The sequence below is a fragment of the Harmonia axyridis genome, chromosome 3 (assembly GCF_914767665.1).
Source record: "Harmonia axyridis chromosome 3, icHarAxyr1.1, whole genome shotgun sequence".
Taxonomy (NCBI): Eukaryota; Metazoa; Arthropoda; class Insecta; order Coleoptera; family Coccinellidae; genus Harmonia; species Harmonia axyridis.
This window is the reverse complement of record NC_059503.1, coordinates 23,413,672-23,439,198: the sequence shown is the minus strand read 5'-3', so window position 1 is coordinate 23,439,198 and position 25,527 is coordinate 23,413,672. Positions and strand designations below refer to the sequence as shown.

At 33.4% G+C, this 25,527-nt stretch overlaps 1 protein-coding gene across 6 annotated transcripts in view; it reads left to right on the top strand.

Annotated features, from left to right (window-relative positions):
• The window catches only part of LOC123674723 (Kv channel-interacting protein 1-like), a 228,272-nt gene that overhangs the window by 111,902 nt on the left and 90,843 nt on the right, over positions 1-25,527 (top strand). Inside the window, exon 1 of one of the 6 annotated variants that reach the window (XM_045609725.1) lies at positions 14,697-14,865. The exons of the other annotated variants lie outside the window; for them this stretch is intronic. The gene's annotated coding sequence lies outside the window, so the exon portion shown is untranslated. Of the gene's footprint in view, positions 1-14,696; positions 14,866-25,527 lie in introns of those variants that run through there. 6 annotated transcript variants of the gene reach the window in all.

Genomic DNA, 25,527 nt, shown 5'->3' with positions numbered 1-25,527 from the left:
AATCCGCAATTTCTAACTGTGTGGAGTAGTCTTCGACTTCCGGAAAACACAGAAAAACCCTAAAATATAGCTAGTTAGTATACAAGGCGTTACCAAAAAAGTTTAAATGACCAAACATACATTTTTTCTTATGGAACACCCTGTTTTTATTGAATTTCCAGATTGCATCGAATAAATGAACTCAAGTTTGTACAAATTTTCATGTGCTTACTTACCTTTTTCAAGATACTTCGATATTTCCAAAATTGGAGGGTCTTCGTAGAAACTTGAATGACACCGAAATAAATGAATGCATTTAAATGAAATTTTGGAAATAAATCCTAGAAGAATGGAGGTGAATACTGACTTTTTGATAATCATCTGATAATCAACTGTACTGGATATATTTCGAAACAATTTGAGGATGTATCTCTAATGGAGCCTAATGATTCTGTGTTAAAAAAAAATTCAACTTCAGCGATTAACCGCATTAGAGCGTCACGTCAATGGTGGATCACCCTGTATATCTATGATTAGTTTTGTGTAGAATTTCGTGTTGATAACGTCGTCAAAACAAAAGAAAATAAATTTGTCTGAAGCATTTAAGGGTTCATCATTCATTATCTAATTTCCAGTTGGAGGTCAGAGAACTGTTACTTATAGTTATATATGTGGTCTTCGAAGGCGCAATTCGCGCATAAATTAGCTCAAAAACTCCCGACCTCTAGTCATTGTTTTCTGTAATTTTCTCAGAGAGAACTAAGGAAAATCATTATGTTTTGTAATAAAAATTTTTGGACATTTTTCTGTGGATTGAGAAGGGCTGAGTATGGTCCTGATCCCGATCGAATCGTTGGAATTTATGAGGCACCAAATCCCTAGGAGAATACTTTTCAGCGAAGTTTGCAATATCGATTGATGAGCATCAATATTTAAAACGCAATTGTTGGGGCCCCATCGGATCGGATATTACATTGTTCTTTGTGGGATCGTTTATTCCGAAAAAAATCAAAGTGGACTTTTATTCTCCAATTTCAATACCAGATAAGCTCATTATTGAGTTCCGATGAGATCGAGAAGCGAATAAAAAATGTTCGTTCATTATTTTCAATTGCCGCTCGTTTTCGAGGATCATCAAAGCGGAATTATACGATGGATTCCCCGACAAAATGGTCGTCTTCGAAGTGAGATCGGATATTTCAAAGCTGTATTGGTTAATTCGCGATACGTTCAGTTTCCCATCTTCTGAATAATTCCTCACTGGATAATTCTAATCACGTTGTATATTTTATCAGGATATTGATAGTGGAAACGAACTGATCATTCAAAAAATTATGTATTTTGCATCACGATGACGAATGTAGAATGACAAATAGGTACGGTTTATACAGGCTGAATAGGAGGTACTAATGAAAGTAGGAGATTCCTTGAATATTTCAGGAAAAAAATTCCTCTAAATATTGCCCCGCAAATCCTTTGTTTTTGGGATGCAGGTTGTTTTTTGTAGTCCTTCTTTCCATACGATTATGAGAGTTAATCAATTTTTCATGAATTATTGCTACAGATCGGTAAAATCAACACCGAATCTAATACAAGATTAATTTATCCAATTCTGTGGCTATGATCCGTTCATTCTGCCATTCCTTGTAAAACAAAATAGTGCGAGAATATCTCAGATTTACACAGATTTCACGATTATATTTCATTATTAGTTATATTTATCTATTTTATCAGTCAAATTCGTGATACAGAAAACAGTTCTGCCAACCCACAATTTTCGATGCGAAAATCACTAAACGATATTTATGGAAAAATTTCAATGAAAATACAGTAAGCTAGAGACAATGATGTACCGGTACCGGGATTTTCACCATAATTTGCCCCCCACTTTAACTTTGCTACTAAAAGAAGTACAAAAAAATGTGTTCTACAAAAGTTTCACGAAATCTACTAATGTTTTTTAAAATAATTTCACAAAACGAAATACCTATATACAGAGTGGGCAACATATTGATTCCAACTTCATTTTTTCAAATGGAACACCCTCTATATTTTTTTATATTTGACTAGCTCTATTTGTTTGGCCTATCTCTCTTATTCCGAGTACCACATAGTTTCAAATTGTAAGAACCACCTGGCAAGCTAACTGAGGAGTTTTCAAGTGGAAGGCTGCGATAATTTAAAATGTCCTTTTTTGAGATATCCCGTAGGCAACGTTTGTCATTGAATGAAACTATTCATCGAATATGAACTACAGAGAAGCGGAAAAATTTGAAATATTTTCAAAATATTTTCATTTGTGAAGAACAATAAGAATAAGAAAGCTACAAGCAGATAATATATGAAGTTGCATCCAAATCATCCAATTCCAATTTATAGTGAAAAACGTATGTCATATCGTCGCCAACGAGATAACTCAAAAAAGGGCCATTTTGAGTTCTCTCAGCCTATCACTTGAAAACTGATTATTGAGCATGCCAGGTGGTTCTTAAAATTTGAAACTCTGTGGTACTCAGAATAAGAGAGATAGACCAAACATATGTTATATATTCGAAATTAGGGGAAAAAGAGCTAGTCAAATTTAGAAAAATATATAGTGTGTTCCATTTAAAAAATGAAATTGCAATCAATATGTTGCCCACTCTGTAAATATTTCGTTTTGTGAAATAATTTCAAAAACCATTAGTCGATTTCGTGAAACTATTGTAGAACACATTTATTTTGTACCTCTTTTAGTATCAAAGTGAAAGGGGGGGTTCAAATTATGGTGGAAAACCCGGTACAATAATCGTACAGAAGGCTCATTTTAACAGGGGATCATTAAAGAAACTTGCCATATTTTTTAATTTTGAAATCGTGGGAGAATATCAATGCCTCAAGTAATTGTATTTTAAAAAAATATTATTAAACACAGCTTTATACCTGGATTTTTTTAAAAATTTATAATTTTCTAAGGATTTCGAGATGAGTGATGTTTCTCGAAATTCAGGCACTACAAAACTTTAAGGAACAAGAAAGTGTAGTATCATCAAATCAAAATTCCTTCTCACACGTTACTTCAAAACTACCAGTTGTCTAACAAAAAAAGTTCTGGAGGAAAAAGCGGGCCCTGCTCCAGAAAATAGATTATCCTATAGATTTGCATATTAAATTGACATATCACGTGGTGTTAACTCTAATTTGCAGAATCCATGCCAAATTTCAGTTGAATATCTTTTGAAGTGCAGAAGCAAATAGAACAAAAAAAACTAAAAAAAGATTCAAAATTTAACACTCTGTATCTCGAAAACAGAGCATTTGTGGGCTAATGTATACAGGAATTTTGTTCGTAAAATTATCTGAGGAATCTCTCATTTTCGTTTGTAGGTACCTCCAATTTAGGGACACCCTGCAGAATAATCATTTCATGTTTCACGTAAAATCACGTATACGTCTATCTATAAATACTCCAAGGGTGCAATTGGCGCATGAATGAGCGAGCGATAAAAAAAATCAGTACTTAGAAAAGCACTAACTTTTCTCTTGAGTTTTCTTCTCAAAACGCTAACTCTACTTCTTGAGGTCCTTGGTTCCTGTAAATGCTTTCATGATATTATTTTTTGATTGGATTATTGGTTGACGTCAGTGAAATATTTTGGGAGAGACCTTCTCCGATATTCATACAATATATTCAGATGAATAAATTACTGATACTTTCATGACAGTATTAGGTATGTGTGAATGAAATTTTGGATCATAAAACTTCTTTTAGAAGTTTTCCAAATACACCTAACTATGAACCTTCATCAAAAATAATTAACAGAGAAGATGGTAAGTAATTTACTCAATTGATGTAGACGTTCTATGATGTCGAATGTATCTCGAGTATTATAATCCATTTCAATTACAGGAATTCTCCATTTCTATATAATGCTGTTCAGTATGAATTATTGATGACACAAATAGGATTTATATCTCCCAATATCACACCACTACTATAAATGCCATGCAGATTATTTGGCTGTCATCCTTAAACCTTGTATCTGTAACAACCATTTTGGTGGATGCGATTTCAGTTGATCAAATTCACTTGAATTCATGGGTAGACTTCAAGTCCTAGACATTATATATCCACCTTATATAATACAATTAAAAAAATCTCCATTCTAATATTAGATCATTATTTATTGTCTTTGCTTCAGCAACGGTTTATCTTGAAAGTTGCGATAAGCTCAAAAATCACTTATATTCGTAATGCATTGCTATTATTGACATTGTATCCTTCTGAAAAGCTTTTTAAAAGTAGTTTTTCATCTAAAGTTGAGAAAATATTCATTACCTATTTAAATTTTAACAGTTGTAGAACCGTTTTGAAATAAAACTAATTATATAGAAGTTTTTTCTTCTTCTTGTTCTCATCTTAGCTCAGAAGCTATCTACCCATTTTGAGTTTTGACTACTGATTCAGGTGAAGAATGATTCCAGACATCCATAATGTATTTGCTTGAACCTATTGACTCAAGAATATGGAATTATTAAAAAAATTTCTTGAAGCGAACAGAAAATTAACTGTTATTCCAGTAATACCAGAATCAGAAACCTCTTCTAAAGAAAGAGGCAATTCGGAAGAATGTCAAATTTACGATATTACCTACCTGTTGCTCGGAATCACCCACTTTTCAGATTAAATAATACTTCATTGATAACATTATCGACATTGAAGTTCTACAATTGAGTGTAATAAAAGATAAAATGAACTATGTAATATCTTTTTCTCTAATTCTGTGGTTATTCCGTTCATTCTTCCACATCTTGTAGAACAAAATCGTGCGAGAATATATCAGAAACGCACAGTTTTCATGGTTATATTTTATTATTCTATGTTGGTACTCCGAACTTTTCGCCACGGCTTTATCTGTCAATTCATCAATTTGCCTTAAAGAAATCAGTTCTGCCAACCAACATTTTTCAATGCAAAAATCACTAAAATATATTTATGGAAATATTTCATTAATTTCAATGAAAATGCAATGAATTAGAGAAAATAATGTATAATACTCGATAATTTGACAACTATTGTGTCTAATCCTTCACAATAATATATCTATATGATATATTTAGTTTATTTTTGTCTTGGAATGATATTCCAATTTTAAATGACAAATTTAATAATCAACCAAAAGAAAATTCAAAATTACTAAAAATGTATCAATTAAGTAAACGGTTAACTAATTAAACAACTACATCAACATAAAGACAGACGTACGTAGACTCATTAAACGTTTATAATATAATACTCGTACAGAAGGCTCATTCTACCACTCGTTCATTCCAAAACTCGCCACTTCGTGGCTCGTTTTTGAATTTTGAACTCGTGGAAGAATATCAATGCCTTCTGCACTTGTATTATAAATAACCATTTCCAGTTGTGAATATAGAATGTCGCACAATATGAACTAATATAGTTTACTGTTTTGTGTAATTTTCTGACAGATTAAATTTTTTTGGTTGATATATGGTTGTGTATAATTTTTGTTGGTCCAAATTCGGTTCTGTTTAATATTAAATACCTTAACATACCCTTCCCAACTGCACTGCCTTGAGATGCTAGTTGCACCTTAATCATATTTCAGAAATTGAAAAATTTAGTTGAACACGTACCTATTGATATCTATATCTCGCAAGATGAAATGAATTTGACCCAATTTTTCAATCTGAAAGAGTAGCTTTTTCGGTGTCAGCTTTTCCTTTATGATGGAAGCTATCCTTTTGTTGTCAATCCATTCGAGCTATAAAATTTTATCGATCATTACTCCCTTATATTATTCTCATAGGATATACTTGAATTCATTTTTCAGATTCGAGATGGAGGATGTATTTGCCTCATATCTCTTTTACGACCTCCTTCAAGGGATCCTTTAACTTTAACAGAATCGATAAACGATAGATATGGCTCACTTGAAAAATGGGTTAACAAGAGAACATGGAAATCGACTCGAAACTCTATTCGTTTGATGGAAGATATTTCCGCAAAAAATTTCTTCTTCGCTGAAAATGGGTTCATTTTTATCGAGTAAATTTTGGACCTTTATGATCAATTAAAACTTCATTCACTATATGATGAACTAACAAAACTAGAGTTCTATGTATCTATTATGTTTTGCTGGTTTTCAAAATTCAATCCTGAACATAAAGACCGTCATTTTACATATCGAATAAGACTGAGGAATGCTTTGCAATTATATTATAAAGCTATGTTAACTTCACAAACACCTTGACCTAAAAATCTATTTTGCTACTTTCTGTTTTCTATTCGGACAGCAGTTTCAACGAGTTTCATTTCCTGATTAGGTGTTTGTTCGGGTCTTAAGAACCACGAGCTAAGGAGTTGTAGCTTTTTCGTATGAAAAAGCGGAGCAAATGCTCAGATGTTTCAGAGACTCATTGGTAAAAGCTACAGGTCTCTTCTGGAAACTTTCCTATGTCCTGCATATGATATTTACTGTTTGAGAGAGCAGCTTTGGTCCAGCTCATTGAGTAGGAAATGAATAACTTGGCCTGCCTAAAGAGAAGAACTAACTTAAACTACTTGTTCAAAATATTCCAGAAAGTTAGATCCTCTGTTGTATCCATTCCTCAATTCCCATTGACCAATACATGGCTGGGAAATAGCAGAAAGGCTCTTACCAATGAAGGGAGTTACACCACCTTCTCTCGCCAGCTGATCTTCCATTTTGTTAGAGTACATCCCAAAGTGAGCACCAATAGAAGGTTAACCTGATTATCTTCTCCGAGTGCGTTACTACTCCCAGACTTGTTTTGAGTGAACTAAAGGCTAGTAAAATTCTAGTAGGACTAGGCCAGAATACTGGGAGAATGTAACCCATTGGAATTGCTACATAGATTGGGAAACTATATAATCCAGCCACAACAGGTACATTCTCGGTTGTAGAGCCATCGGCTTAGAACACCGCATACTATACAGGGAAAACCATTTTTGACGGCATAATGGATTTATAGATCCAGTTTATTTGCTCAGGTTAACCCCAAACATCCTCTGGCACGTGAAGAGAGCTTGTTGGTACTTGCTGATCACGGCCTGGAGGTGTAGGCTTCAAGATAGCTGGGAGTTACGACAATCTCGTCCATTCATCATGATTTTAAAGGAAACTTCTTCCTACACTTAGATCATCTTTTTGGCTTTCATCGGAGACACCTGTTTTGAGTTAGTGTCAGTATCAATATTAATTTTCACTCTTTTATCTCATAAAATGAGCAGAATTTTCATTTCAGAATTATGGTCGAATTATGACAATGTTTAATGATTTAGAGATACTGATTACTCAAAATGCAATTAATTTCAGATTCATGTAGCTTTTTTTCATTTAGATATAAGTTTTAGATGTACGCCACATCTAATTATTCTATGAGACAGAGTTGTATTCGAGTAGCAAAACGTTGAGAATTTGAAATTTTGCCAACATGTTTCCAACTTGCCCCTGAAAAAGTTCCCTTATCATTTTACTGTATCCCATATTTTCCCCTTTTTTATGAAAAAGAGGAAACCAAAACAAAAGGTAATCAGAAATTCTCTTTGCATCCGAAACAGTGAAGAGATTTATATTTGTGTAATTACACAAACACCCCTGGATTCCCCTTCACAGTTATTAAAGTCTCCCGCATTCTCTACCCGCTGTTCCTTCTAATTTGTTCTTATTTTTAGAACAGATGAAATTATTCTGTAACTTCCTGTTAGTGCCGTTCGAACATAGAAAATTGAATTTTTCCATAGACTTCGAATGATATTATCTATTGTTGTCAATTATAACGTTGAAAGAAATCTGATTCCATAGATGTCACTCTTACCTTCAGATAGTGTGCGGAATAGTTATTTATAGTACCTACAGAAGCTAGGGATTTATATTCTTATAATAGTTCAACATTCAGAAACGAGCCACGAAGTGAGGAGTTTTTGAATGATTGAATCAACGAGTGTTAGAGCATTCTGTACGAGTATTATAAAGTGTGTACCTACATAAAGTAAAAAAAAGGAAAAGCTTTTCGAAAAAATTTGTGTACACGTCAACATTCTATTCAAGATGCGCATATTTTGACGTTTTAGACTCATTGATGATGACGTCATTAATGTTTCGGCTATGACGTCATTGACATTTCTTTAGTGCCATTTAAAACAGCGAATTTTTCTCCACACAGCATATCGAAACTAATGTCATGTTATATAAAGAAATTTTCGTGAAAATTAATGTTAAATTTGCTTTCGAATTTCTTCAATGATAATTATGAACAATAATAAAGAATAACGCTCTACAACGAGGAGCAACCGTAGACAAATAAGAAATCTGGGTTAAGAGCTAACCACAAAGAAATGTGCTGTCATTGGAGGAAAGCAGCGATGAACTTGATAATATCTTGTTTCACCGAGACGTAACTAGACCGGCCTTCCTCTAGCGTAACATTAATTAAATTCGTGAAAATTTACAGAGAGAAAAATACTTCATATGACTACAATTTCATAAAATCAGATATTTGAGTTGACGTGAGTAAAATACTTGAAAAAGACTCAAACAGGTTTAAAACGTTGGCGATGTATGATTGATAGATTAAAAAAGTCCTATTAACTTTTTTTTTAATCACGGCTGAACACGGCTGCTATACTAATCAACAATTTATGTTTTCATTTTACACACATCACCAAAAAAGAAGTAACAGGAGAAATAGTGTTGCTTTTTTCCAATAAATCAAACTGAATTAATATTCTAGTATGCAATGAAATTTTCACTATATAATCGTGAAATTTGTTCTCTGAGCAGTAAAATGATTGTTTTTACAATCTTCCTTGGATTGCGACATACTATTGCAAAAATTCATGGATTATAGAGATTAAGGTATATCGATCAATATTCAATATTATGAAACATACAATCTGGAAGATACGAAATATTGATTGATCACTAATTATTTTTTTAGGAGTTTCAATTTGAGAATTTGGGTATTGCTTGTTAAAATTACAATGCAAACAAAATTTTTGCTTTACAATAACACTGATAGGCCATTTTCGATCTATAGATGCTTACCGCACTTATCCTCGAAACACCAGGTGACAAAAGGTCAAAGAAGCCTTCAGCATTATAATATATATTTTGTTGCAATACGAACTGTTGAATATTTCTATTCGATTCGGAAAAATGTACTTCATCAAGATTATCTCGTTTTCCTCATGGTATTAGCTTTTGCTCTCTATGAATGATAGAAATCAATCACTTTACTCTCGAAGTAATTTTATTGTTAGAAAAAAAATACACGTAACTATCTCTATTTGTCCCTTGGGAACAATATTACCCAAAGTTCATTCATCCTTAAGCGATGCTCTCCAGCAAATTGATTACAGAATACATGCTCTTTCCTCCGAGTTGATTCTAATAATAGAATAGAGGAAATGAAGAGGTTTTCCTTTTTATTCAAGAGGAAGTGTATAAAATGGAAACTGGCAATTTTATAATACAAGATAAAATGAGTGAAGTGAGCTACTTGGCTCCACATGAGGCCAATAAAATAAAAAAAGAAAAGGGTCGTAGAAAGCTTTTTCAAGTATAACCTACATCAGTAAAAAATCTTCAGCAAATCATTTCGTGGATGGAGAACCTTAGGGAAGAGTACAGAAAGGGAACAGTGGACCGGATTTTACACTTTCTGAAAAGTAAACTGTGAAAATTCCCAGGAAGTTTGAATGTTTTTTCTCGCCTATTTCAAAGAAATTCTATCGAAAATAATAAAGCTAAATCAGGAAGGAAATACTTCCTCTTGTTCATTAACAATACCAAAGATGAGGAAATCTTTGATGGTATCATTATAATAATCTTCCTTCCTTTAATCAACTTACAGTTGTTCTCACATAAAAACATATATAATAGCCCTAAAATTTGCTCCTACAAGTTTAAATATATCTACTTATTGTCAGTATTCGAAATATCTTTGTAATTTCGCTCGAAATGTTCCCAGCGTCAGCTTTGTGGAAGATTTGATTGCTTGAAGTAGTTTGTTGTCAAGTTCTACAGCAGCATAGCTAGAGTTCATCTTCTTCCATAGTTTATTTTCCTGTTCTTATTCAGATTGAACCTATTTCTATTTCTTGTATCATATTGGTGAATGATGATAACAATCACCTTAATCTGTTTTTTGTTCGGATTTCTTCGTTATATTAAGTTCCAACTTCTTGGCAAGATTAAGAACGACTGTTTCTAAAACCTTTTTTTCCGTATTCGAAATTAGTGGTTTTCCCGTGATGACTATAATCGATTTAAATTTCTTTTGTTTGTTGTGTTCGTTTTTCATTTTCAATAGACTCTTTTGTCATTTATTTTTTCCCTTCTTGAGAGTTTCAGTTTGTTTTCCAACTCAGCATTTTCTTTTTCCATTTATTTTTAATTTCTTCAAGATATTGCCAAGAATATAAGATATTTGTAAAGTTCATTCTGCGTAAAACTTTTTCAGGTGGAGCAAAGCTAACCAATAAAATCAATAGTGGAAAAATTGGAAAAGTGACTAGAATGAACTATTCAATCTTTCACTCTTTTCTGCCTTCCGTCTATGTTTGAAACAAAATTCAGAATATAAGCTAGCAAATCCCTAACATTCCGAATGACTAATGAAAAATATTTCGCCGCTTTGCATGAAATGTGAGGGGATATCTGTATGTGTATATACGAGTATATACGAATAGTACATATAGTTACTGAAGCTATTCCCGTAAAAACCTGATATCTGTAATGAATTGTATGGACTTTATTTCGGCGGATGAATATGTGGACGCCAAAGAGGCAGCGAACTGAATTTGGAGGGGTTTTAACGTAATTAATTTGAACGGCTCTTTACTTTATGTTGAAGTTATCCTTTTGTAGGTCCCTGAATTCTTCCTGAACGATTTCATCCAATCTTCGTTTGAATGCACTAACACACCCTTGAAAAAAGCCACTTCCAATAGAGTTTATAGAGTTTTGCGAGTATATAGAGTTCCGGGCCTGGATCGAAAGTTGGAATCGATTCTAAACGGGTATATTGCTTTTCTTGAGATGATATTGCATATATACTGGAGGGAAAATCACTAGACAATACGCATTTATGAATTTCAAACATAACCATGGGTCTTGATATTATTAAGGATTACTTTCATTTTTGAGATATTATATTTTCTAGAAAATAACTTATCATTTTGATTTCAGAATAAAAAAACCATAAAATTTTTTATTTTTTCAGGTGAGTTGATGTTGAAGAAATATTTATGCAGTTGATGGTAGAGTGAGTATAATATAGTGTTTAACACTGATGACTAACAGTCATTTACAACATCTGATTGTCATGTAATAGACGAGCTTGTTTTTCGTCACAATGTCTGTAATTTTTGAATTCCGAGGTTCGACTTTCTAATAGAGAATCCGCCCTTATATTCATACGTCTGTAAACACGAACGGAGAGAGCTAGAAATGAGTTATTTCATAGTACGTTCTGATCTCGAATGCCGTGGTTGAGTTCGGAAAGTTGGAAAAATTCAACTATGGGTTCCACAAATATGGTCGTTATTAAATTCTGTTATTCTAATATTTTTCGAACCTGCAGATTTGATCGCGATAAAAATTTATATTTCAATAGAGAAATTGAATAATAACTTCAAGCCAAATACAGAATTCAATGTTGATCAATCATGGAACTTTTAAGAAGAATATCGAAAAAAAAATTACTCAATATTTCGTTAGCCACAAAATTGACAGAGTTGAGATTTCGAGTAGGTAAAAATTTGAGTACAATATCGATTAAAAAATTAGACAGCACTGAATTGGAGTCAGGAGCTGTTGAGCACTAGTTTATGTTCTAATTGCACATGACCACAAACCTGTATAATAGTCATTCGGATATCAAGGGTGCAATTGGCGTATGAATGACATGCGCTCAAAAGCTCCGGAATTCACGTTAAATTTCATATTTTACTCTATTTTTTTTTATTTCAAAAATTTTCGAAATGAAGTTTTGTTAGTAAATCTTTTCGAGATAACACAGATATTGATCTATATTTCGGAAATAGAAATTTTAATTTCAGGTTTTTACATGAAAACCTACTGAACATATCGAAATGTAAAAAAATTGTATATTGAGCCCCATGAATGTTTTGTGTTTTTTTCAAGAAGAGAAACATTGGTTTATGCGTACATAACATCTTGGAATTGCAAATAAGTATTCGGTACTTTTATAAAATTCGAAAAAATAATAACTATCCCTATTCCATTGAAATCTCGATACTGACAAAATTTCTACTCCAACTAGTCAAGAAGGGTTCAACCAATTACGTATGATGGTTTCAGGCGGTATTTCTCAGTTAGTAACTATCTTCAGACCTACCGAAACTCTCTGCTTTTGCCCACAACTTTGCCCTGTAATCTGCCCCTATGGAATTGTTTGATTAACTAAACATTCGATTACCCTGACTATCTGCCAGTTGAATATTGCGTTGAGTCCATGAACTTATTACGGCAATTAATGCATTTCATTATATTCATCTGAGATCTCAATGCAGAATGAAAGTAGAATTTATTAGAATTTATACGCGGAAAAAATCAACTTCGAATTCTCTATATTATTATTTTCTTGATTTTTATTTAGTTAAAGTAACGTGTCTCGACAGCTATGGTCATTGACACAAGATCACATTGAAAGTAGTAGATATTTTGAATGTATTAGGCCAATTGAAAAGTCCCCGGTCTGATGCACAGATGGCGGTGCTAGTATTAAATCCATATGATGTTTAGTTAGTACCAACCTTCAAACGATACATATCAAAATTTGACAGCAGTCCGACCATCATTTTGTGAGATATTGCGTTGTGAGTGTAGCTACTTTTGTTATTTGGAAAAAGATGGAATAAAAGAATTCCGTGAGCTGATAAAATATTGCGTTTTGTAGGGAACAAATACAGTTGAAGCAAAATTTTGGCTTGATGAAGAGTTTCCGGGGTCTGCACCAGGAAAATCAACCATCATTGATTGGTATGTTAAGTTAAAACGTGGTGAGATGATCACCGAAGACGGCGAACGCAGTGGACGCCCAAAAAAGGCTGTCTCCAACGAAAAAATCAAAAATGTTCACAAAATAATTTTGATTGACCGTGAAGTGGAATTGATCGAGATATCAGACATTGTGAATATGTCATGTGAACGTGTGCATCAATCATATCATTCACGAATATTTGTACATGAGAAAGCTGTTGCAAAAAGGGTACCACGCGAGCTCACAATCGATCAAAAGCAACAACGTGTTAATGATTCTGAGAAGTGTTTGAAGCTGTTTAAGTGCAATAAACCTGACTTTTTGCGTCGATATGGATAAAACATGGCTCCATCATCTCACTCCGGAGTTCAATCGATAGTAAGCTGAGTGGACTGCAAACGATGAACCGAATTCAAAGCGAGGAAAAACACAACTGTCAGCTGGTAGGGTAATGGCATCAATATTCTGGGATGCGCAAGGTATATCTAATATTCATTCATTGATTACCTCCAAAAGGCCAGACTATCAACAGCGATTATTACATAGCGTTATTGGATAATTTGAAGGATGAAATCGTTTAAAAACGGCCCCATTTGTAGAAAGAAAGGTGCTGTTTCATTGAGACAAATCTCACAAATCAATGAAAAAAATGACAAGATTGTATTCGCCAGATCTGGTCCTCAGCGACTTTTTCCTGTTCTCAGACCTCAAAAAAATGCTCGCTGGAAAGAAATTTAGCGTCAATGAAGAAGTAATCGCTATAATCGCTGTATCGCCCTTGAAGGCAAGTATGTTGAATAATAAAATCGAATTTTGCCAAAAAAATGTTTTACTATGGTAGACCGGGGACTTTTCAATTGGCCTGTTGATTTTTCCAAGAGTGCAGTTGGAACATAATAGAACCGCTCACTATGAATAGTAAAATATTATATTCTATACAAACATGAAAAGTTTATAAAAAGAATGAACATCAAGTTTTTGAATTTTCAGAAAAAAATCCTTAGTGTCCCACAATCTTTATTTTAATGACGACTAGTTTCACATTTTCAAGTCAAAGCTGCAAGGAATTCAAACAATCAAGAACGATATGTGATAATAAATTAAGGACGACAATTCTTAGTCCTTAGTGTCCCACAATCTTTATTTGAATGACGACTAGTTTCACATTTTAAGTCAAAGCTGCAAGGAATTCAAACAATCAAGAACGATATGTGATAATAAATTAAGGACGACAATTCTTAGATACAAGCTAAATAGGTCAAATTAATAAAAGATCAAGTTCAAGTTACAGAAGAGTTCTTCGATCTATATCTTAGAAGGGAATCTGACTTCAAATGGAAACCTACATAGCTAGTCCATCGAATATGCTTAAAATAGTAGCTCATTGCCTCATTCCCATTGTAATCTGAAATAACTGCCGAACCACCTGCCTGTCGTTTTCATTCATGGAAGTTCTATTATTGAAACAATTCCTAACTTTTAAAATTGGTCCAGTCATATTGAAGTCAGATATATTGACATAGCCTCTCGGTTCTCGACAGATATTTCCGCATTTTCCAATTACTATGAAATACATTCCGAGACTGCAAACTATCATTATTTGAACGTAAGCCAATATCATAACATCCATGCATTCGAATGTCTAGCTCTGGGATTTAATAGAGAACGGACTTGGCAGATTCTAACAGTATCAAATTATTCTTGCCGTCGGAACATTCTAAATACTTATTTTAGTTTGTCGCGTGTGCAGACTGGTCGGACGATATGTTTGTTTTGTGTCAAGGGAAATTGATAGTAGGTTCTGGATATTAGCTGGATGTATACCACTTGGAGTTGCCATTTATGTATCAAGTGAGTTAACGTTGATTTGATTGCTCATACCCTTGATAGGTATGTGATTGAATGGGTCGTAGAGATTCTATGGTATGTAAAGGCTCAAGTCTGGTGCACTGATGAGTGCAGGTTCGTATCAGAACAATTCAGGCTACTCCAAGTACAGAACCTTATTGAATTGATTCAACGGGATAATATTTCATTGTCAGCAAATGTTCCTATTCTTGCAATTCCTTCAAACCGAGATAGAGCTGAATTTTATTCATCATTCTTCTCTCAATATCCTTCTTAAAACAAGTTGGCGGAAAGACTATGTGGTGGTGAATTATCAGAAAACTGGAATTATTTCAAAATTATTCATTGTTGAGAATCATAACGATGGTATGATCTCATCGAGACAATGAGGTTCCAACCGAAAAACCCTTCGTGTTCATTCAGTTAACAAAAAGGTAACTACCTCAGAGTAATAAACATAGATAGAGGGAGCATATGTCATTTTCAGTAAGCAAATTTTGTCCCCAACATGAACTATCAAATTTGACATGGAGCGCGCAGAAATGAAAACATATCAGTGATACGATATTTCACTCAATTCGCGAGTTTCCTTAAAAAGAACGTACTCTTATGTGCCATAGTGAATGAACGTTCCATATTAACTTAAAATATATTGAAATGAATACCTGAATATATCAGAAATTCAGAAAAAAAATTTCAAATGCCAAGTAAGGACCGAATCCATTTCATAAAAACTTCAAGCGTGCCAAATGACGTGAAACAACCGATGACACTAGGAGAGCAAAAGTTGCCAAACCTTGGATTTCAGCAGGTAGATACAGAAACTGATATATATTCTGCTTATTATAAATTCGATAATTAGGAAAAATATCGAATTCCAAATATTCGAATTGGCATATTTAATGGTGAATTCCTCAAATAAATATATTTCATTCAATATAATTATACATTCATAACCATATAATAAAATTGTGGGTTCAAAAATATATCACAATTCGACAACGTAATCTAACCATGTTGGGGAAATTTAAAAATTGCGTATACTCCCTCTATGTTTATTACTCTGTGGTAACTACACATACTTCAAAAAATAATACTTCAATCGATTAATGAGTAGAAATATTCACACTACGGGTTTTGGAAAAAAGAACTCTCAAAAAATACAAGATAAACCATGAATTCAAACTTTTGTGTCACGCTAAATGTATGCTTCTCCGCTAGACAGATGTTGTCACCCTGTTGGAAAGATTAGTTGAGTTGGACGTCATAAAGAAGGACAGATGAACAGCAATAAATTATCTCTTTATTTTTACTCGTTTTCTCGAAGTATTTGTAGGTTATGGTTGCATTTATTTCGCAGATTGATTAAGAATGCTCAGTCTTCTGAATTGTAAAATTTCCGGATAACGTACATACTGTTTCTACAGTCATGTCAGATTTTCCTTGTTTTAATAGAATGAACATTTTTCCAGTTATTGCAAAAAAAAATCAATATGGGTTACTCCGGAGGCATATGATGGAAATTGCTCTTTGATGAATTCAAGATACTAAGATACTGAGAACCTGACATACCCTGAAAATTTGTACCATATTTAGTTCGACAGTAATCAAATACATGCATTTTTACTGAATCAATTCATGACTTCAATTTTTCTATCGGTGAGTCAAACCCAAAATTTGAGGTTATTTTCAATTCGACAGTCACAGTCAATTGGGTAAATTGAGAGCCCCAGTTTCCCTTGGTACAAGCCGGTAAGAAGATTGAGTGTTCTCGTATGAAGAGACAAAATTTTGATCGATTATTGTCTATTGTTCTACAATGAAACCATATGGTAATACAATGATTAGAGTTTCTGACGAGGAAATTCTAGTGTTTGAATTCTTTAACCTGACAAGGAACCAACCTTTCGTCATTTCGTTGTTGGGAAGGGTATACGGAACATAGCCAGTTCTTATTGCTGGAGAAAACTAGTAATCCAGTCAATATGTATTTTTACATGAATGTTTTGGGGTAGTTTTGATTTCTATGATTGTATATGTTTTTTGATTTGCTGAATCTGTATCTGAGGTTATCCACTCGAATTTTTTGACGAAACGTTGAAAAAATGACAAATAAAAATTGAAAAAATTGATATTATCAGAGTTATATGAAAGAAAACGCCAAAAAATGAAATTTTTTACCTTTTTTGCATTTTTTTTCAACTCTTCCACACGAAATTTTGATAGCAAACCGCAGATTCAGCTCTCTAAAAAACGTATGCAATCGAAGAAATCAAAAATACCCGAAAAAGTGCGATTTTGCAAATCGATCTGAATTCGTCAACTAAATTCAACGATCGTGTGTAATTAAAGTTTTCAGGTTCAATCTTAATCGTGTAATCAAAGAAGTCTGTTAAGTTCATAAAGAGTTGTAGCAAAAAAAGTAAAAAGGTTTGTTTTTGGTACATTCAGGCACAGGAGGCTGTTATGCAGTTTCAAATAACTCCATCCATGTTCGGCCTTCGAAGCATCTAGTATATTCCATATTAACGTGAAAATTTACAGTGATTATAGTTACTTTGCAGAGGAAGCTATTGAAGTTGTCTTACTATAGGTAGCGACATGACGATCAAAACTCTAGATAGATCTGATAACGAAAATTTGAAGTACTCTATATACGAACCAATTGGATGACTTGAAATCTGACGTTAATCTGTAATCACTACACGTTCATATCAGATCTTGTATCAAAAGGAGGTAAACCAGGTCCAAAAGCGAGACTGTAGATTAGATCGGTCGGCTTTTCGTCAATCACGTGTGTTTAGCAGACTGAAACACTCGACCTGACCAACGCCGTTTTGTGGGTAGTGCAGGGAAAACTGAAGATTAAAAAAAAGGTGCTAAGCAATAGAACTTGAGTAGATGTCTACTGAAGGTATCTAAGTAGTACTTACGTAGTTAAGAACGTAAGTAGTACTTACTACTATTCTCATACCGTTGTATACATACTACCGAGGGGTAGTCACCACTCAGTTGTAGCTATATCTCTCGCTTTATATTGAAAATAACAGTTCTGAGCAACAGTACTCGAGTTGATGTCTACTCAAGGTACGTAAGTAGTACTTACCTAAGTACGTAAGTAACACTTACTTCTACTTACTTAAGTAGTACTTACTTGAGTACGTAAGTAACACTTACTACTACTTACGTAAGTAACACTTACTACTACTTACGTAAGTAGTACTCACTACTACTCACGTACCTACCGTTGAATATGCACTACCGAGAGTCAATCACCACTCAGTTATCGCTATATCTGTCGCTTTTTATTGAAAATAACAGTTCTGAGCAACAGTACTGGAGTTGATGTCTACTCAAGGTACGTAAGTAGTACTTACCTAAGTACGTAAGTAACACTTACTTCTACTTACTTAAGTAGTACTTACTTGAGTACCTAAGTAACACTTACTACTACTTACGTAAGTAACACTTACTACTACTTACGTAAGTAGTACTTACTACTACTCACGTACCTACCGTTGAATATGCACTACCGAGAGTCAGTCACCACTCAGTTATCGCTATATCTGTCGCTATTTATTGAAAACAACAATTCTAAGCAACAGTACTAGAGTATATGTCTACTCAAGGTATGTAAGTAGTACTTAAGTACGTACCTACACTACTGAGAGTCAGTCACCAGTTAGTTGTCGCTATATCTGTCGCTCTTCATTGGAAATAACAGTTCTAAGCAACAGTATTAGAGTAGATTTCTACTCAAGATACGTAAGTAGTACTTAAGTACGTACCTACACTATCGAGAGTCAGTCAATATATCTGTCGCTCTTTATTGAAAAGTCAACTGCCCAATTCAATACTTTCCCTTTTTAGATCCGTAGAAGATATTTCAGAAAACTTTCTTAATTATTATAGAATGTCCTCGAATTAATTCAATGAGCTCAGTTCCATATACTTTTGAAACCCTACAGACAGAAGGATAGCCAGAAAAGTTTATTGAAAGGTCAACTGACCATTGCATATGCTTTTTTGATTCCTGATTTCTGAAGGATCACCCAGAAAAGTTTTCAAATTATTATAGAATCAATTTTATGAGGTCACTTAATACTATTGTTATTTTCACTTTTCATTTCAATTCTTGTAACAAGTTCCAAATAACATTTAATTTCCACAGTTTCCTAATAATACTGAAAATTATGCCAAACTGCACAATTTTGCAAAAATGCTAGACAATATTCTATAACGTCAAAAAAACGAAGTATAGGTATTATCCAGGAATATTTGTCAATCAGAAACAGTCAAACGGTACATAATACATTTTTTATTCCAAATTCGTATTTATCATCATTATATTTATTTGAATTCGAATGGGGAAACTGAAACTAATAGGTTTTTTCACTTGAGAAAAATTGAAAGCAATTCTTTCCTCATTTCGATGCCAATACCATGAATATCTTACACACTTAATTAGGTAGGTATTTACATTCTACATTGGTGACAAATTGGCGAATGCGCCGGCGTATTAATTTAAGCTGTATTATTCTTGAATGTTGAGGAAATACAGTAACAATCAATGAAATTTACATGCAAAGGCCAATATCCTGGAGTTCATCACATTTTAATTCAGTCAGAGAATAGAGTTCATATCATGATAGCTTTATACTCCATCTATAAATATTTTGTATAATATTTTCAGTATACATAGATTATTCAGCATTCAGAAGTTATTATAAAAATAGTTACTGGCATAAAAAAATTCAGTTTCCAACTTAAGCTTCAACGAGTAACAAAGGATTTCTTTGCGCACTAGTAAGGAAAATAATTACATACATATATCTATATGCAAATTCGCATAAGAATATTATGTTACATTCAAATTATGCGATTGAAAAGATATTTTTAGTAGTAACTAATTCCCACTCATAACAATTCTCGGTTTTGAATAATAATCGAACCTCTAAAACTGTCACATTAAATTTTATAACCCTAACGTATTTGTTCCATATGGGTATTCATGCTGCATTTTCTTTTGCGAATTATGATGCATAAACCAGGAATAAAATACGCCAAAATGCATTTAACATTACAAATTCACAGCTGAAGCTTCCCAGAAGTTTCCCGAATAATGTTTATATTGGCAGATCCATAAGCATATCCTATGAACGGTAAAGGTTGGGAAAACGTGAACTTGTCCACTTCATCTATTTTTAAATTCATAACTTTTATTATTGTCCGGCGCTGACCTAAATAAAATTCATGAAATCGTAAGTTGGGGACATGATAATCCGGAAACCACTCGGAAACAGCATTTTCTTCGGCGAAGTTTGAATATTTCCCAATAAGGCCATAAAGTTGAAGTTTCTTCGGGAATAAAGTGGACGCTCCTGTGGCCATCGCAACCCAATAGCGCTTTATTTTCACGTCACGTTGGAGTAATAGATATGTCCTTTCAAGAGTTTGTGTGTATATTTTCTTGCGTCTACCTGGGAATTGTGAAAATTGGATTTTCGTCCCTATCCAGAAATAACGCACTTGGGGGCTGCCAAGATGTCATAATGAAAGCCCTCGTGTGAATCAAAGGAAAGTGAGATAGGAAAACTACGATTACGTGGACTTTTGTCTCTGGATGCACGGTAGGGGTCGGGGAAATTACAACTTCGTTTTTTGATTTAGTTCTTTATTTTAACCTTATGTTTTTTTCAATGTGTGGTTGAACCGAAAGTAGCAAAGAAAATACTCACTCTCGAAATTCTGTAAGTTTATTATTGTTATTTTATTATCATTCATAATTTTTCATGTGAATTAAATTCGATCAAATGTCATTTAATTATTTTATCTACGACTGCTTCACTTTGAAGGTGTTCGACCACTGAATTTACTGCATTTTCGTTACTTAATGAAACTCATTACACAACTAAAATTCATTACGTAACACATTTTTCCGGAGAACAATTCAAACAATGAATGATTTTGTACCTAACCAAGTCTTTCTGAATCACTAACTTCGACCAAACACATCAAATACCAGCCGAAAATTCCACTTGAAAGGAATTGTTTAAAATCAAACTTTATATACGTGGTTGTCAATGTATTCCGATGATATCAATGATATCAACTATGATATGTTGAGTTTACAAGTTTTGTAGATGTTTGGTTCATTACATTACAAACTTTGTACAATACATGTGTGATAATGCATCATTACTATATTCCACAATCATTCCACAAATCATGCTACGGAATCGTTTGCAACTTACACACTCATATAGTAATGATGCCTTTATCCCACTTGTATAGTGAATATCTATTACAGTGTTCTATTCTGTCAGTTTATATGAAGTGTAATTGGCATTTTTGCAATAGTCAACAATATCGAACCGAGAATCTGTTTCAAATATTATATTGCAAATTAAAATTTATGTGCGAAAACATAGAAAATGTCATCATATTCTTCCGATATGATTTTCGCCTACATATTTCTCTTTCAAAAACTTCAATTGCCACTTCAAGGCCACCATTTAAATCGATGAAAGAAAAAAAAAAATTTACACCGAATGAAGTAGATTTCTGAATGATGATGTTCTTATGATTAAATTATTCATCAATGTATTCCATTTTGAAAGCAATACAATAAATTTGAATTTATAATACCACATTCATCTATTACCTTATTCATAACTGGGTTTTAATGACTTATTACCGGTATTTTTCTTCTATTTATATAGTAGATATCTTCGAACTAAATTAAACTTCTAGTGGCCAATATCTTTAAGAAAAATGTTGATTTGAAATCATCAGAAATCTTTTTGTTGGTACATTGGGAAAACAAGAAGCTTTTAAACCTTATCCCTTCACAGTAGCTATCGTTACATCAAAAACATGGATCTCTTTCAAATTTGAAATGAATTTACTCCATTCATGCTATCGGAATAATGTTATTATGATAACGAAGCTCTAAAAAATAAAAGAGAAATTTTTTTATGAGTGGAAAGAATATAAAAGTGTCATATAGGTATTGGGCGAATAAATTCTCATTCCTCATAATTCTCCATTCTGTTAAATCCTTTTAGATCGGCTCATAACAAGTTCTGAAACCCTTCACGTTTTCATAATAATAATGTTCTTTCAAAGTTGAACTTATGGCTTCGAAAAACGCCTTCAAAGGCATGCAAGCAACAGGTGATAGTTACCGTGAGTGCCATTATAAATCACTTCAATATATTATTCATCGACTGTTGAGGTTGAAACCACGGAAAACCTAAAGGTTTCCAATGTCAGGTCTTATAGCGATCATAATTCAGACAAATGAATAACCTTTAAATCAAAGTTAAAGCAATAGCAAAAGCTGCTCTTTGACTCTCAGCATGATAAACAAGAGGTTTCGGGTTTCCCATTTATGTTTTACTACTTGTGCTGGATCATTGAACAAAAGAGGTTGTGATGAATGGCAGCGAGTACAGAGTTATATGAGCAATAAAGCTTATCGCAACTGGTTTTCAGGAAAATTTAATTCCAGTCCTATGAATTTTATAGACTTTTTTATTCATCAATTTATGTCCTATATGGAGTTTCGAATTAATCAATCACATCCCATACTGCAATTCTATAAAATTTATTATAGGAATAATGTATAAAGTGAATTAAAAATCAATTTTGGAATCATGTTTATGAGGGACATATTTGTTGTTTATGTAAATATATCGAAACTGATACACTCAAAAAGGATAATTTGCCCAACTTGATTTTCTGGCATCAAATTGACTTCATTCAAAGCATGCTGTGATTACAATATGAACTTATCATTTTTTACGAAAATAATATTAGATTTTGGAGCTTTGCAGTTCGATCGAGAAGAAAATTTGCATTGGGATGTAGAATGACACCATTGTGCAATATTTCATGTTGATCGCGTGATCAGAACCATAGAGAATTCAAAAAGAATTAAAAAAAACCACTTTTCCGTGATCAGAAAACTAACAGGAATGTGATTCTGGTTGATGATATGAAATATCAATTCCAAGCTTCGTACGAGATTTCGTGTTGATCTAAGTACTAGAATAATAGAAATATCAGGAAAAATACTGAAAAAAAATTAAATACAGAATATTTCCGTGATTGGATAACAGATCAGGTTGAGATTTTGCCTGTAGCTATAGAATATCCATTCTGCTTCATGCAGAATTTCATATTCATAGTTCAACCAGAATCACAGAAAATTCATGAAGAATTTCAAAGATTACAACAGTTTAGACATTGTTGGTATTTTGCAAGTAAAAATGAAACAACAATTTGGAATTTTATTTAAACTTTCATGTTGATTCATCATAATCATAGAAAAAACATATCATTTCAGTAAGACAACAGATCTCACCAAGTTGAGATATTGTAAGTAAATATAAAATTTACAATTTCAAGCTCGCTCATTCATGTGCCGTTTTGTGCCCTAAGAAATATATACCATTATGATGTATACAAGTATGTGGTAGCCAAGGGCGCAATTGGCATGGTATGAATAAAAGAGCGCTCAAAAAATCCCCTTTTCACATCAGTGCTTTTCTCACTTTTTTCAATTTTTATGTTGTAATTTGTGATTACAATTATACATATTTATAAGACGTGACTTTGAGCGTAGCAAATAATACCTATGGAGTTCAAAAACGTCTGAGTAACAATATGTTAACGCCTTTGACAGGGATACGGTACAACAGTAGGATATCAGGCTTATGCATATTGGTGAAAACACAAAGTAGAGGAGCACTTAGAAGTACAAATAGGAGTAAATATCGTCAAAATAGGCGTTTCATACAACTAGCTCTACGTGACCGTTTAGTAACTATTGTCGTCAACGATTGAAGCGTTGAAAGACATTGTAATATTGATAAGTATCAGATCAAGATTTTAGTGGCGTATTATTCAAACGCTTCGTTACCGAACTACACAGTTTCATGATTTTTTTTTAATTTTTCTTCATAGCTCTTTCAATTTTTTAGATATCGAAATTCGCGATCAATGTTTTAGGGTTTACATCATCTAGTATGCCGAATGATTGTAACAAGATACAGGGAGTTATTTTTCAGTCCTTTTTCGCCCCTTGCAATTTTTGTAGTACGCCCCTGGTGAATTCTAACAAAGGAAATGAATTCTATATTTTGTTCATAAAGTTGTTTGTCTCTTGTAATTTCTTGCATTTGCAATCGTTATCGAGGAAAAGGTGAAATCATTTTTATCTACATTTAGTTAAAATTTTTAACGGAAGGTAGGAACCTATTATTATCAAAATGAAAACCAAAATTTCTACGTGTTTATTTTGTGATCTCAATACAAGTTTTGCTGAGGAAATAAGAAACCTAACCATCCTTTATTTCCAATTTGACCTTAATATCTCAAAAACTGAAAGAGTTATGAAGAAAAAACTAAAAAATCTTGAAACTTTTACTCTCTGTAACGAAGTGTTTGCGGGTACAAGTTTAGGGAAAAAAGTCTTACTTTGACTTGAAAAATACGTCCCTGAAATTTTGATTCTAAATTTCGAATCATCCTGTATAATATTTCAACGTTCCTGGCGTTCCAACGTTCCTGACCTCAATCAACAACAAACCTTTTTTTCGAGATTGTGAAGGACAGTTAGAGGTCATGTCCTCCTTTCAACGGTATTATAACGTAAGGAGCTAAAAATCACTTCTCGAGTATAAACGAAGGATTGGATGAAATGAAGTGAGAGAGATAAAAGGAAAAAAAAGTTCGTTTAAGAGGATGAGTTCGTGTCAGACAATGAGATTTTACCCCAGCAATCGGATGGGACGTAAGTCTTTCATGATGCCTTACTGCCATGATAAATTGAATCGAGGTAAAAACGCACGTTAGACGAATCGCTGGCATCTTGGCTTCGAACGATTTGGTATTTGTCTCTGATCGTGTTTCAATCCGCAGAAGGGCATCGGATGAGTTTGTCAAACCATTTTACATCCCCTTTACTGGTCTGTTGTCCGAAAACGGATAGGACGAAAAATAAACAACGTGGATTGGAATAGATGTTTCGCCTTGCGGAGAGCTTTTCATTTTAGTAGAGAGAGTTTTGCGGGTTTATTTCAGTAAGATAGCTTTGAATACATTCGCAAATAACGATTGGAGTGTTTCGGACGTAAGCCTCGAACTTATTGTTAGGTATTTTCTTTGATGTTCCAGGTGGACATAACAGTTCTTCAGGTTTTTGATGGGGGAATATAAAATGTTATAACGAACTGGTCGTACTCTATATTCAGTAAAATAATCACAATAGTCCTCATTTAACCACTGTGTGTATTACATAATTGAGAAAATTTGTGGTCGAAATTGTCCAACTGAATCAAGCGGGTGAGCCTTAAATATTTTCTTCGAAGTTGGTATAATACTCGTTATCATTCTGAAGTAGCAACATTTCATGACTAGTTTATTTGGAAAACAACTTCGTTCAAAAAGCTGTCATGCTTCAGTATAGATTGTTCAGTTACATAGATCAACTCCCAAGAATTTATGTGTAATACTACCCCATAACATAACGCCTATTGTCCGGTGTACATGGCGCTCAACATCAAATTGAGGTTCGTTTTTCTCCCTGACGTCGTCTAACCCTTCTTCGGCCATCATGTGCACCCAAGGAGAATCGAGATTCATCAGAAAAGACGACCT